At 37.4% G+C, this 10,942-nt stretch overlaps 1 protein-coding gene across 1 annotated transcript in view; it reads left to right on the top strand.

Annotated features, from left to right (window-relative positions):
• The window catches only part of LOC307267617 (NACHT, LRR and PYD domains-containing protein 3-like), a 133,303-nt gene that overhangs the window by 25,033 nt on the left and 97,328 nt on the right, over positions 1-10,942 (top strand). The gene's annotated exons all lie outside the window — the stretch shown is intronic.

Raw genomic sequence — 10,942 nt, 5'->3', positions numbered from 1 at the left:
TATGAAGAAGTTGAAAGACATGGATACAAATCTTAAAACTATGAAATAGTAATTGAATAGACTTGGAGCTAAACTACCTTGATGGCTTGAATTTATATGAATCAGCTAAAGGAGTATGAAGATGTGGAAAAGTAAGAAACAGTCTTAAATATGAACAGTAGTGAATTGTTTAACTCTAATAGGAATGATGTTGAATATTTAAAAATGTCTAGATAAAATTACAATTGAAAGACATGAAAAACAATGTATGTGTGAAATAGGCCTTCAAAGAGCAGAGTGTTTGCCCCATTTCAACTGTGCCTCTACGAACTGTCTAATAAAGCGGAAAAAAGAAAAAAAGAATCAAGAAAAAAAAGTGAAATTGCCCTTTAATGGGCAGAGTGAGTCACCAAGGTGAGTGTATGTCTTATTGAGGGTCTGTGATCAGGCAGAAATCCCACCTTTTAGAGGCCTCAGAGAGGTCATTTCATCCAAAACGTCACCTCAAACCGCTGCCTCTAACTAGCGGACCCTGAGTCTAACTGACAAAATTATTTTATTGTTAGAACCAGAAGAATCTGATGAAGACACAGTGTGAAGATTATGTCTGTAATGTGAAGAATATGAGAACCAGAGCATTTCAAAGGTGTGGTACAGTCTGCCTTTCTCCAGAAATGTCATGTCTCAGTTATCAAGGCGGCAGTTGGTTGGACACCATTTAGCTTGGAAGCCCAGACCTCCCATTGTGTAAGTCCGATTGCTTCAGTAGTCACATCTATGCGACCGGCAGAATATGTCCTACATTTTGATGTAAAAATTATCCACGTAGGGTTTAATTTGTGGGAGTGAGAGGCAGTTAAGTGGAAGGTTTTGGTGTATTTTTACACCAGTTCTACACTGTAACAGTTGGTTTCCCCAGTCTGCCTCTGAACATTCCGTCCCATCCGGATCCCATTATAAATTTAGAAAGAGGTTGAAAAAAGCTTAAAACTAAAACTGTGTTTGTTCAAAGACAGTTGAAGATTTTAAAAAGTTGAATAAGTGTTTAATAGCTGTAATTAATGTGAATTGTTTAACGTTTGAATGGAGTCTCTAGCTGAAAAAATGCGGGAGGAGATAGGTTTCAAAGCAGAGGAAGTTTTAGCGGTTTGGAATGCTGCTCCTATCCGCTTCAATGTTAAATAATTTTTGTTTAATTGCTTATTAATTATGAAGTTATTAATTTTTTTGAAAATTTTGAATGAAAGCAATAATGTGGAAAATGGGCTGAATATGAGGATAGTTGAAGGAAGTTTGTGGAATGAAGCATGTTGAAGATATGGCCGGCCCTGAAAAGCGGGCGGAAGTAAAATAATAACTAGAAATGCAATTCCTGAAGAAATTGCGGTGTGAATGTTGCGCTGCTGAACTGAAGCTGATGCTGAATAAACTTCACTGCTGAATGTTGATGAAGAACGAAGGATGAATATATCTGAATGAATAGAATGATTGAATAATACAATCTATGAAAAATGAATTAAAAATTTATGAATTATGACCTTGAAACTTGACCTTTGACCTCTAAACTCCTATGGGGTTATAATTGAGTCATAATAAACATTTGTGCAAAGTTAGAAGAAAATCCGTGTAAGTCTATATTTTGCGGTAACTGGGACTTGAACCACCAACTTTAAGCTCAGGATTTAAAAAAAAAAAAAAAAAATTATAGATATGCCTAATGTGTCATATGCACTTCCCACGAGACATGTTCCCCTTCACACAAAGATTTAAGGTGAAAATGTTATTCCCTAAGCAGGATTCGGACCTGTGATCTTCAGGCTGCGAGACCTAGGCTTAAACCACTAAGCCACCAAAGTTGTTGAATCTATCAGAGCAGGTCACATCTATAAAGAGAACTCTATATTCCTATGGCGCGGTGGTGAGCTAATCAGGGCCAATTGGTAACAGCTGTGGTCCCTCTCCACCTTTAGAGCTGAGCGAAACGCATCCTTCAAACTTCTGCCTCTCACACGCAAACCGTTTGTCTGACAGACAAAATGAAGATACCGTGAGAATCAGAAGATTCCAAGATATGGATAAAAAACTTAAAACTGTGAAATAGTAATTGATTAGACTTGGAGCTAAAGTACATTGATGGCTTGATGGAGAGCTCGTCTGAGTCAACTCAGTAAGCTACAACATAAAATAAAAGATTGCGGTGGAGGCTAGAACGGAGGCGGAAGCGGAGGCGGCTTCTTCTTCTTCTTCTTTTAATTTCCGGCAATTGCCTTTTCAGCACATTGCTGCCACCCACAGGACAAAGATAACACGCGTTCAATGAACGATCTGAAAAAAAGCATTTCCTGCTGAGTTGAAAAGTTGAACAAAAGTGGAAAAACTAAAGGTTTATAAAGTCGAAGTTTATAAAGGTCATACTTGTGTAAAATAAGTTTAAAAGGAGATGAGTTTTTTTTTAAATTATCTATTTCAAATAGCCTACACAATGGTATAACTGCAGCAAGACAAACTATGCAATTAATATTAGATATTATTGCATATTTAATCAAGTAAATAAATTACTATTTCATTTAGAACTGTGCCATATCTCTCCTCTTCACCCCAAAGCCCAAAAAACATTAGGATTAAAAAAAGACAGTGCCTCACCAGCCATAAACCTCACTGCACGTCTCTTCACATTCACACTCTCTCACTCACACACACACACACACACACACACACACACACACACACACACACACACACACACACACACACGGACTCTCTCACTCACACAAACACACACACAGTTTCACATGGGATGTTACTGGTTTCTATGGCAACAGTTGATGACAGTGTCTTCAGTTATTTTGGTCCTGTAATACACTGATATGCAGCAGTTGGTTGGACACCATTTAGCTTGGAAGCCCAAAACTTCCATTGTGTAGGTTCGGTAGTCACATCTATGCGACCGGCAGAATATGTCTTTTTTGGGTGTAATAAACCTTTAAATATCTCTGAAGTTATGAATTTTATGAAAAAATTGTGAATTATGGAAATGTGCTCCCATGCAAGACGAACATGGGACAATTTGAATCCTTAAAAGGAGTTGAAAAGTTGAATATATAGAGGTTTGAATAACATTTCTTGCTGAAGTTATGAAGAAGTTGAAAGACATGGATACAAATCTTAAAACTATGAAATAGTAATTGAATAGACTTGGAGCTAAACTACCTTGATGGCTTGAATTTATATGAATCAGCTAAAGGAGTATGAAGATGTGGAAAAGTAAGAAACAGTCTTAAATATGAACAGTAGTGAATTGTTTAACTCTAATAGGAATGATGTTGAATATTTAAAAATGTCTAGATAAAATTACAATTGAAAGACATGAAAAACAATGTATGTGTGAAATAGGCCTTCAAAGAGCAGAGTGTTTGCCCCATTTCAACTGTGCCTCTACGAACTGTCTAATAAAGCGGAAAAAAGAAAAAAAGAATCAAGAAAAAAAAGTGAAATTGCCCTTTAATGGGCAGAGTGAGTCACCAAGGTGAGTGTATGTCTTATTGAGGGTCTGTGATCAGGCAGAAATCCCACCTTTTAGAGGCCTCAGAGAGGTCATTTCATCCAAAACGTCACCTCAAACCGCTGCCTCTAACTAGCGGACCCTGAGTCTAACTGACAAAATTATTTTATTGTTAGAACCAGAAGAATCTGATGAAGACACAGTGTGAAGATTATGTCTGTAATGTGAAGAATATGAGAACCAGAGCATTTCAAAGGTGTGGTACAGTCTGCCTTTCTCCAGAAATGTCATGTCTCAGTTATCAAGGCGGCAGTTGGTTGGACACCATTTAGCTTGGAAGCCCAGACCTCCCATTGTGTAAGTCCGATTGCTTCAGTAGTCACATCTATGCGACCGGCAGAATATGTCCTACATTTTGATGTAAAAATTATCCACGTAGGGTTTAATTTGTGGGAGTGAGAGGCAGTTAAGTGGAAGGTTTTGGTGTATTTTTACACCAGTTCTACACTGTAACAGTTGGTTTCCCCAGTCTGCCTCTGAACATTCCGTCCCATCCGGATCCCATTATAAATTTAGAAAGAGGTTGAAAAAAGCTTAAAACTAAAACTGTGTTTGTTCAAAGACAGTTGAAGATTTTAAAAAGTTGAATAAGAGTTTAATAGCTGTAATTAATGTGAATTGTTTAACGTTTGAATGGAGTCTCTAGCTGAAAAAATGCGGGAGGAGATAGGTTTCAAAGCAGAGGAAGTTTTAGCGGTTTGGAATGCTGCTCCTATCCGCTTCAATGTTAAATAATTTTTGTTTAATTGCTATTAATTATGAAGTTATTAATTTTTTTGAAAATTTTGAATGAAAGCAATAATGTGGAAAATGGGCTGAATATGAGGATAGTTGAAGGAAGTTTGTGGAATGAAGCATGTTGAAGATATGGACGTCCATGAAAAGCGGGCGGAATAATAAGAATAAGAATAAATACGCAGAATATCAATGCTGTGAATGCTTTCAGCATTCACACCAACTAGAAATGCAATTCCTGAAGAAATTGCGGTGTGAATGCTGCGCTGCTGAACTGAAGCTGATGCTGAATAAACTTCACTGCTGAATGTTGATGAAGAACGAAGGATGAATATATCTGAATGAATAGAATGATTGAATAATACAATCTATGAAAAATGAATTAAAAATTTATGAATTATGACCTTGAAACTTGACCTTTGACCTCTAAACTCCTATGGGGTTATAATTGAGTCATAATAAACATTTGTGCAAAGTTAGAAGAAAATCCGTGTAAGTCTATATTTTGCGGTAACTGGGACTTGAACCACCAACTTTAAGCTCAGGGTTTAAAAAAAAAAAAAAAAAATTATAGATATGCCTAATGTGTCATATGCACTTCCCACGAGACATGTTCCCCTTCACACAAAGATTTAAGGTGAAAATGTTATTCCCTAAGCAGGATTCGGACCTGTGATCTTCAGGCTGCGAGACCTAGGCTTAAACCACTAAGCCACCAAAGTTGTTGAATCTATCAGAGCAGGTCACATCTATAAAGAGAACTCTATATTCCTATGGCGCGGTGGTGAGCTAATCAGGGCCAATTGGTAACAGCTGTGGTCCCTCTCCACCTTTAGAGCTGAGCGAAACGCATCCTTCAAACTTCTGCCTCTCACACGCAAACCGTTTGTCTGACAGACAAAATGAAGATACCGTGAGAATCAGAAGATTCCAAGATATGGATAAAAAACTTAAAACTGTGAAATAGTAATTGATTAGACTTGGAGCTAAAGTACATTGATGGCTTGATGGAGAGCTCGTCTGAGTCAACTCAGTAAGCTACAACATAAAATAAAAGATTGCGGTGGAGGCTAGAACGGAGGCGGAAGCGGAGGCGGCTTCTTCTTCTTCTTCTTTTAATTTCCGGCAATTGCCTTTTCAGCACATTGCTGCCACCCACAGGACAAAGATAACACGCGTTCAATGAACGATCTGAAAAAAAGCATTTCCTGCTGAGTTGAAAAGTTGAACAAAAGTGGAAAAACTAAAGGTTTATAAAGTCGAAGTTTATAAAGGTCATACTTGTGTAAAATAAGTTTAAAAGGAGATGAGTTTTTTTTTAAATTATCTATTTCAAATAGCCTACACAATGGTATAACTGCAGCAAGACAAACTATGCAATTAATATTAGATATTATTGCATATTTAATCAAGTAAATAAATTACTATTTCATTTAGAACTGTGCCATATCTCTCCTCTTCACCCCAAAGCCCAAAAAACATTAGGATTAAAAAAAGACAGTGCCTCACCAGCCATAAACCTCACTGCACGTCTCTTCACATTCACACTCTCTCACTCACACACACACACACACACACACACACACACACACACACACACACACACACACACACACACACACACACACACACACACGGACTCTCTCACTCACACAAACACACACACAGTTTCACATGGGATGTTACTGGTTTCTATGGCAACAGTTGATGACAGTGTCTTCAGTTATTTTGGTCCTGTAATACACTGATATGCAGCAGTTGGTTGGACACCATTTAGCTTGGAAGCCCAAAACTTCCATTGTGTAGGTTCGGTAGTCACATCTATGCGACCGGCAGAATATGTCTTTTTTGGGTGTAATAAACCTTTAAATATCTCTGAAGTTATGAATTTTATGAAAAAATTGTGAATTATGGAAATGTGCTCCCATGCAAGACGAACATGGGACAATTTGAATCCTTAAAAGGAGTTGAAAAGTTGAATATATAGAGGTTTGAATAACATTTCTTGCTGAAGTTATGAAGAAGTTGAAAGACATGGATACAAATCTTAAAACTATGAAATAGTAATTGAATAGACTTGGAGCTAAACTACCTTGATGGCTTGAATTTATATGAATCAGCTAAAGGAGTATGAAGATGTGGAAAAGTAAGAAACAGTCTTAAATATGAACAGTAGTGAATTGTTTAACTCTAATAGGAATGATGTTGAATATTTAAAAATGTCTAGATAAAATTACAATTGAAAGACATGAAAAACAATGTATGTGTGAAATAGGCCTTCAAAGAGCAGAGTGTTTGCCCCATTTCAACTGTGCCTCTACGAACTGTCTAATAAAGCGGAAAAAAGAAAAAAAGAATCAAGAAAAAAAAGTGAAATTGCCCTTTAATGGGCAGAGTGAGTCACCAAGGTGAGTGTATGTCTTATTGAGGGTCTGTGATCAGGCAGAAATCCCACCTTTTAGAGGCCTCAGAGAGGTCATTTCATCCAAAACGTCACCTCAAACCGCTGCCTCTAACTAGCGGACCCTGAGTCTAACTGACAAAATTATTTTATTGTTAGAACCAGAAGAATCTGATGAAGACACAGTGTGAAGATTATGTCTGTAATGTGAAGAATATGAGAACCAGAGCATTTCAAAGGTGTGGTACAGTCTGCCTTTCTCCAGAAATGTCATGTCTCAGTTATCAAGGCGGCAGTTGGTTGGACACCATTTAGCTTGGAAGCCCAGACCTCCCATTGTGTAAGTCCGATTGCTTCAGTAGTCACATCTATGCGACCGGCAGAATATGTCCTACATTTTGATGTAAAAATTATCCACGTAGGGTTTAATTTGTGGGAGTGAGAGGCAGTTAAGTGGAAGGTTTTGGTGTATTTTTACACCAGTTCTACACTGTAACAGTTGGTTTCCCCAGTCTGCCTCTGAACATTCCGTCCCATCCGGATCCCATTATAAATTTAGAAAGAGGTTGAAAAAAGCTTAAAACTAAAACTGTGTTTGTTCAAAGACAGTTGAAGATTTTAAAAAGTTGAATAAGTGTTTAATAGCTGTAATTAATGTGAATTGTTTAACGTTTGAATGGAGTCTCTAGCTGAAAAAATGCGGGAGGAGATAGGTTTCAAAGCAGAAGAAGTTTTAGCGGTTTGGAATGCTGCTCCTATCCGCTTCAATGTTAAATAATTTTTGTTTAATTGCTATTAATTATGAAGTTATTAATTTTTTTGAAATTTTTGAATGAAAGCAATAATGTGGAAAATGGGCTGAATATGAGGATAGTTGAAGGAAGTTTGTGGAATGAAGCATGTTGAAGATATGGACGTGCATGAAAAGCGGGCGGAATAATAATAATAAGAATAACTAGAAATGCAATTCCTGAAGAAATTGCGGTGTGAATGCTGCGCTGCTGAACTGAAGCTGATGCTGAATAAACTTCACTGCTGAATGTTGATGAAGAACGAAGGATGAATATATCTGAATGAATAGAATGATTGAATAATACAATCTATGAAAAATGAATTAAAAATTTATGAATTATGACCTTGAAACTTGACCTTTGACCTCTAAACTCCTATGGGGTTATAATTGAGTCATAATAAACATTTGTGCAAAGTTAGAAGAAAATCCGTGTAAGTCTATATTTTGCGGTAACTGGGACTTGAACCACCAACTTTAAGCTCAGGGTTTAAAAAAAAAAAAAAAATTATAGATATGCCTAATGTGTCATATGCACTTCCCACGAGACATGTTCCCCTTCACACAAAGATTTAAGGTGAAAATGTTATTCCCTAAGCAGGATTCGGACCTGTGATCTTCAGGCTGCGAGACCTAGGCTTAAACCACTAAGCCACCAAAGTTGTTGAATCTATCAGAGCAGGTCACATCTATAAAGAGAACTCTATATTCCTATGGCGCGGTGGTGAGCTAATCAGGGCCAATTGGTAACAGCTGTGGTCCCTCTCCACCTTTAGAGCTGAGCGAAACGCATCCTTCAAACTTCTGCCTCTCACACGCAAACCGTTTGTCTGACAGACAAAATGAAGATACCGTGAGAATCAGAAGATTCCAAGATATGGATAAAAAACTTAAAACTGTGAAATAGTAATTGAATAGACTTGGAGCTAAAGTACATTGATGGCTTGATGGAGGGCTCGTCTGAGGACGACCTAGAGAGAGAATGTATATGAATCAGCTAAAGGACTATGAAGATGTGGAAAAGTAAGAAATAGTCTAAAGTATGAACGGTAGTGAATTGTTGAACTCTAATTGAAACAATGTGGAATATTTAAACATTTCTAGATAAAATTATTATTGAAAGACATGACATTTTTTTTCATGTGTGAAATAGGCCTTCAAAGAGCAGAGTGTTTGCCCCATTTCAACTGTGCCTCTCCGAACTGTCTAATAAAGCGGAAAAAAGAAAAAAATAATCAAGAAAAAAAAGTGAAATTGCCCTTTAATGGGCAGAGTGAGTCACCAAGGTGAGTGTATGTCTTATTGAGGGTCTGTGATCAGGCAGAAATCCCACCTTTTAGAGGCCTCAGAGAGGTAATTTCATCCAAAACGTCACCTCAAACCGCTGCCTCTAACTGACGCACCGTGAGTCTAACTGACAAAATTATTTTATTGTTAGAACCAAAAGAATCTGATGAAGACACAGTGTGAAGATTATGTCTGTAATGTGAAGAATATGAGAAGCAGAGCATTTTAAAAGTGTGGTACAGTCTGCCTTTCTCCAGAAATGTCATGTCTCAGTTATCAAGGCGGCAGTTGGTTGGACACCATTTAGCTTGGAAGCCCAGACCTCCCATTGTGTAAGTCCGATTGCTTCAGTAGTCACATCTATGCGACCGGCAGAATATGTCCTACATTTTGATGTAAAAATTATCCACGTAGGGTTTAATTTGTGGGAGTGAGAGGCAGTTAAGTGGAAGGTTTTGGTGTATTTTTACACCAGTTCTACACTGTAACAGTTGGTTTCCCCAGTCTGCCTCTGAACATTCCGTCCCATCCGGATCCCATTATAAATTTAGAAAGAGGTTGAAAAAAGCTTAAAACTAAAACTGTGTTTGTTCAAAGACAGTTGAAGATTTTAAAAAGTTGAATAAGTGTTTAATAGCTGTAATTAATGTGAATTGTTTAACGTTTGAATGGAGTCTCTAGCTGAAAAAATGCGGGAGGAGATAGGTTTCAAAGCAGAGGAAGTTTTAGCGGTTTGGAATGCTGCTCCCATCCGCTTCAATGTTAAATAATTTTTGTTTAATTGCTATTAATTATGAAGTTATTAATTTTTTTGAAATTTTTGAATGAAAGCAATAATGTGGAAAATGGGCTGAATATGAGGATAGTTGAAGGAAGTTTGTGGAATGAAGCATGTTGAAGATATGGACGTGCATGAAAAGCGGGCGGAATAATAATAATAAGAATAAATACGCAGAATATCAATGCTGTGAATGCTTTCAGCATTCACACCAACTAGAAATGCAATTCCTGAAGAAATTGCGGTGTGAATGCTGCGCTGCTGAACTGAAGCTGATGCTAAATAAACTTCACTGCTGAATGTTGATGAAGAACGAAGGATGAATATATCTGAATGAATAGAATGATTGAATAATACAATTTATGAAAAATTAATGAAAAATTAATGAAAAATTAATGAATGATGACCTTGAAAGTTGACCTTTGACCTCTAAACTCCTCTGGGGTTATAATTGAGTCATAATAAACATTTGTGCAAAGTTAGAAGAAAATCCGTGTAAGTCTAAATTTAGCGGTAACTGGGGCTTGAACCGCCAACTTTAATTTCAGGGTTAAAAAAAAAAAAAAAAAAAAAAACTCTAGATATGCCTAATGTGTCATATGCACTTACCATGAGACACGTTCCCCTTCACACAAAGATTTGAGGTGACAATTTTATTCCACAAGCTAGATTTGAACCTGTGACCTTTTGATTATAAGACCTGGACTTAAACCACTAAGCCATCAATCTGGTGGTTAAAAATTTATAGAGCAGGTCAAATTTATAGAAAGAACTGTATATTCCTATGGTGTGCGTGTGTGTGTGTGTGTGTGTGTGTGTGTGTGTGTGTGTGTGTGAGTGTGTCTGTGTGTGTGTGTGTGTGTGTCTTACTGTGCCTCTCCGAACTGTCTAATAAAGCGGAAAAAAGAAAAAAATTATCAAGAAAAAAAAGTGAAATTGCCCTTTAATAGGCAGAGTGAGTCACCAAGGTGAGTGTATGTCTTATTGAGGGTCTTTGATCAGGCAGAAATCCCACCTTTTAGAGGCCTCAGAGAGGTAATTTCTTTCGAAACGTCACCTCAAACCGCTGCCTCTAACTGACGCACCGTGAGTCTAACTGACAAAATTATTTTATTGTTAGAACCAGAAGAATCTGATGAAGACACAGTGTGAAGATTGTGCCTGTAATGTGAAGCATATGAGAACCAGAGCATTTTAAAGGTGTGGTACAGTCTGCCTTTCTCCAGAAATGTCATGTCTCAGTTATCAAGGCGGCAGTTGGTTGGACACCATTTAGCTGGGAAGCCCAAAACTCCCATTGTGTAGGTCCGATCGCTTAAGTAGTCACATCTATGCGACCGGCAGAATATGTCTTACATTTCGATGTCAAAATTATCCACGTAGGGTTTAATTTGTGGGAGTGAGAGGCAG

This window comes from Ammodytes marinus (assembly GCF_949987685.1).
Source record: "Ammodytes marinus genome assembly, chromosome: 21".
Taxonomy (NCBI): Eukaryota; Metazoa; Chordata; class Actinopteri; order Uranoscopiformes; family Ammodytidae; genus Ammodytes; species Ammodytes marinus.
The sequence above is the reverse complement of the archived record's forward strand: the minus strand, read 5'-3'. Positions and strand labels throughout refer to the sequence as shown.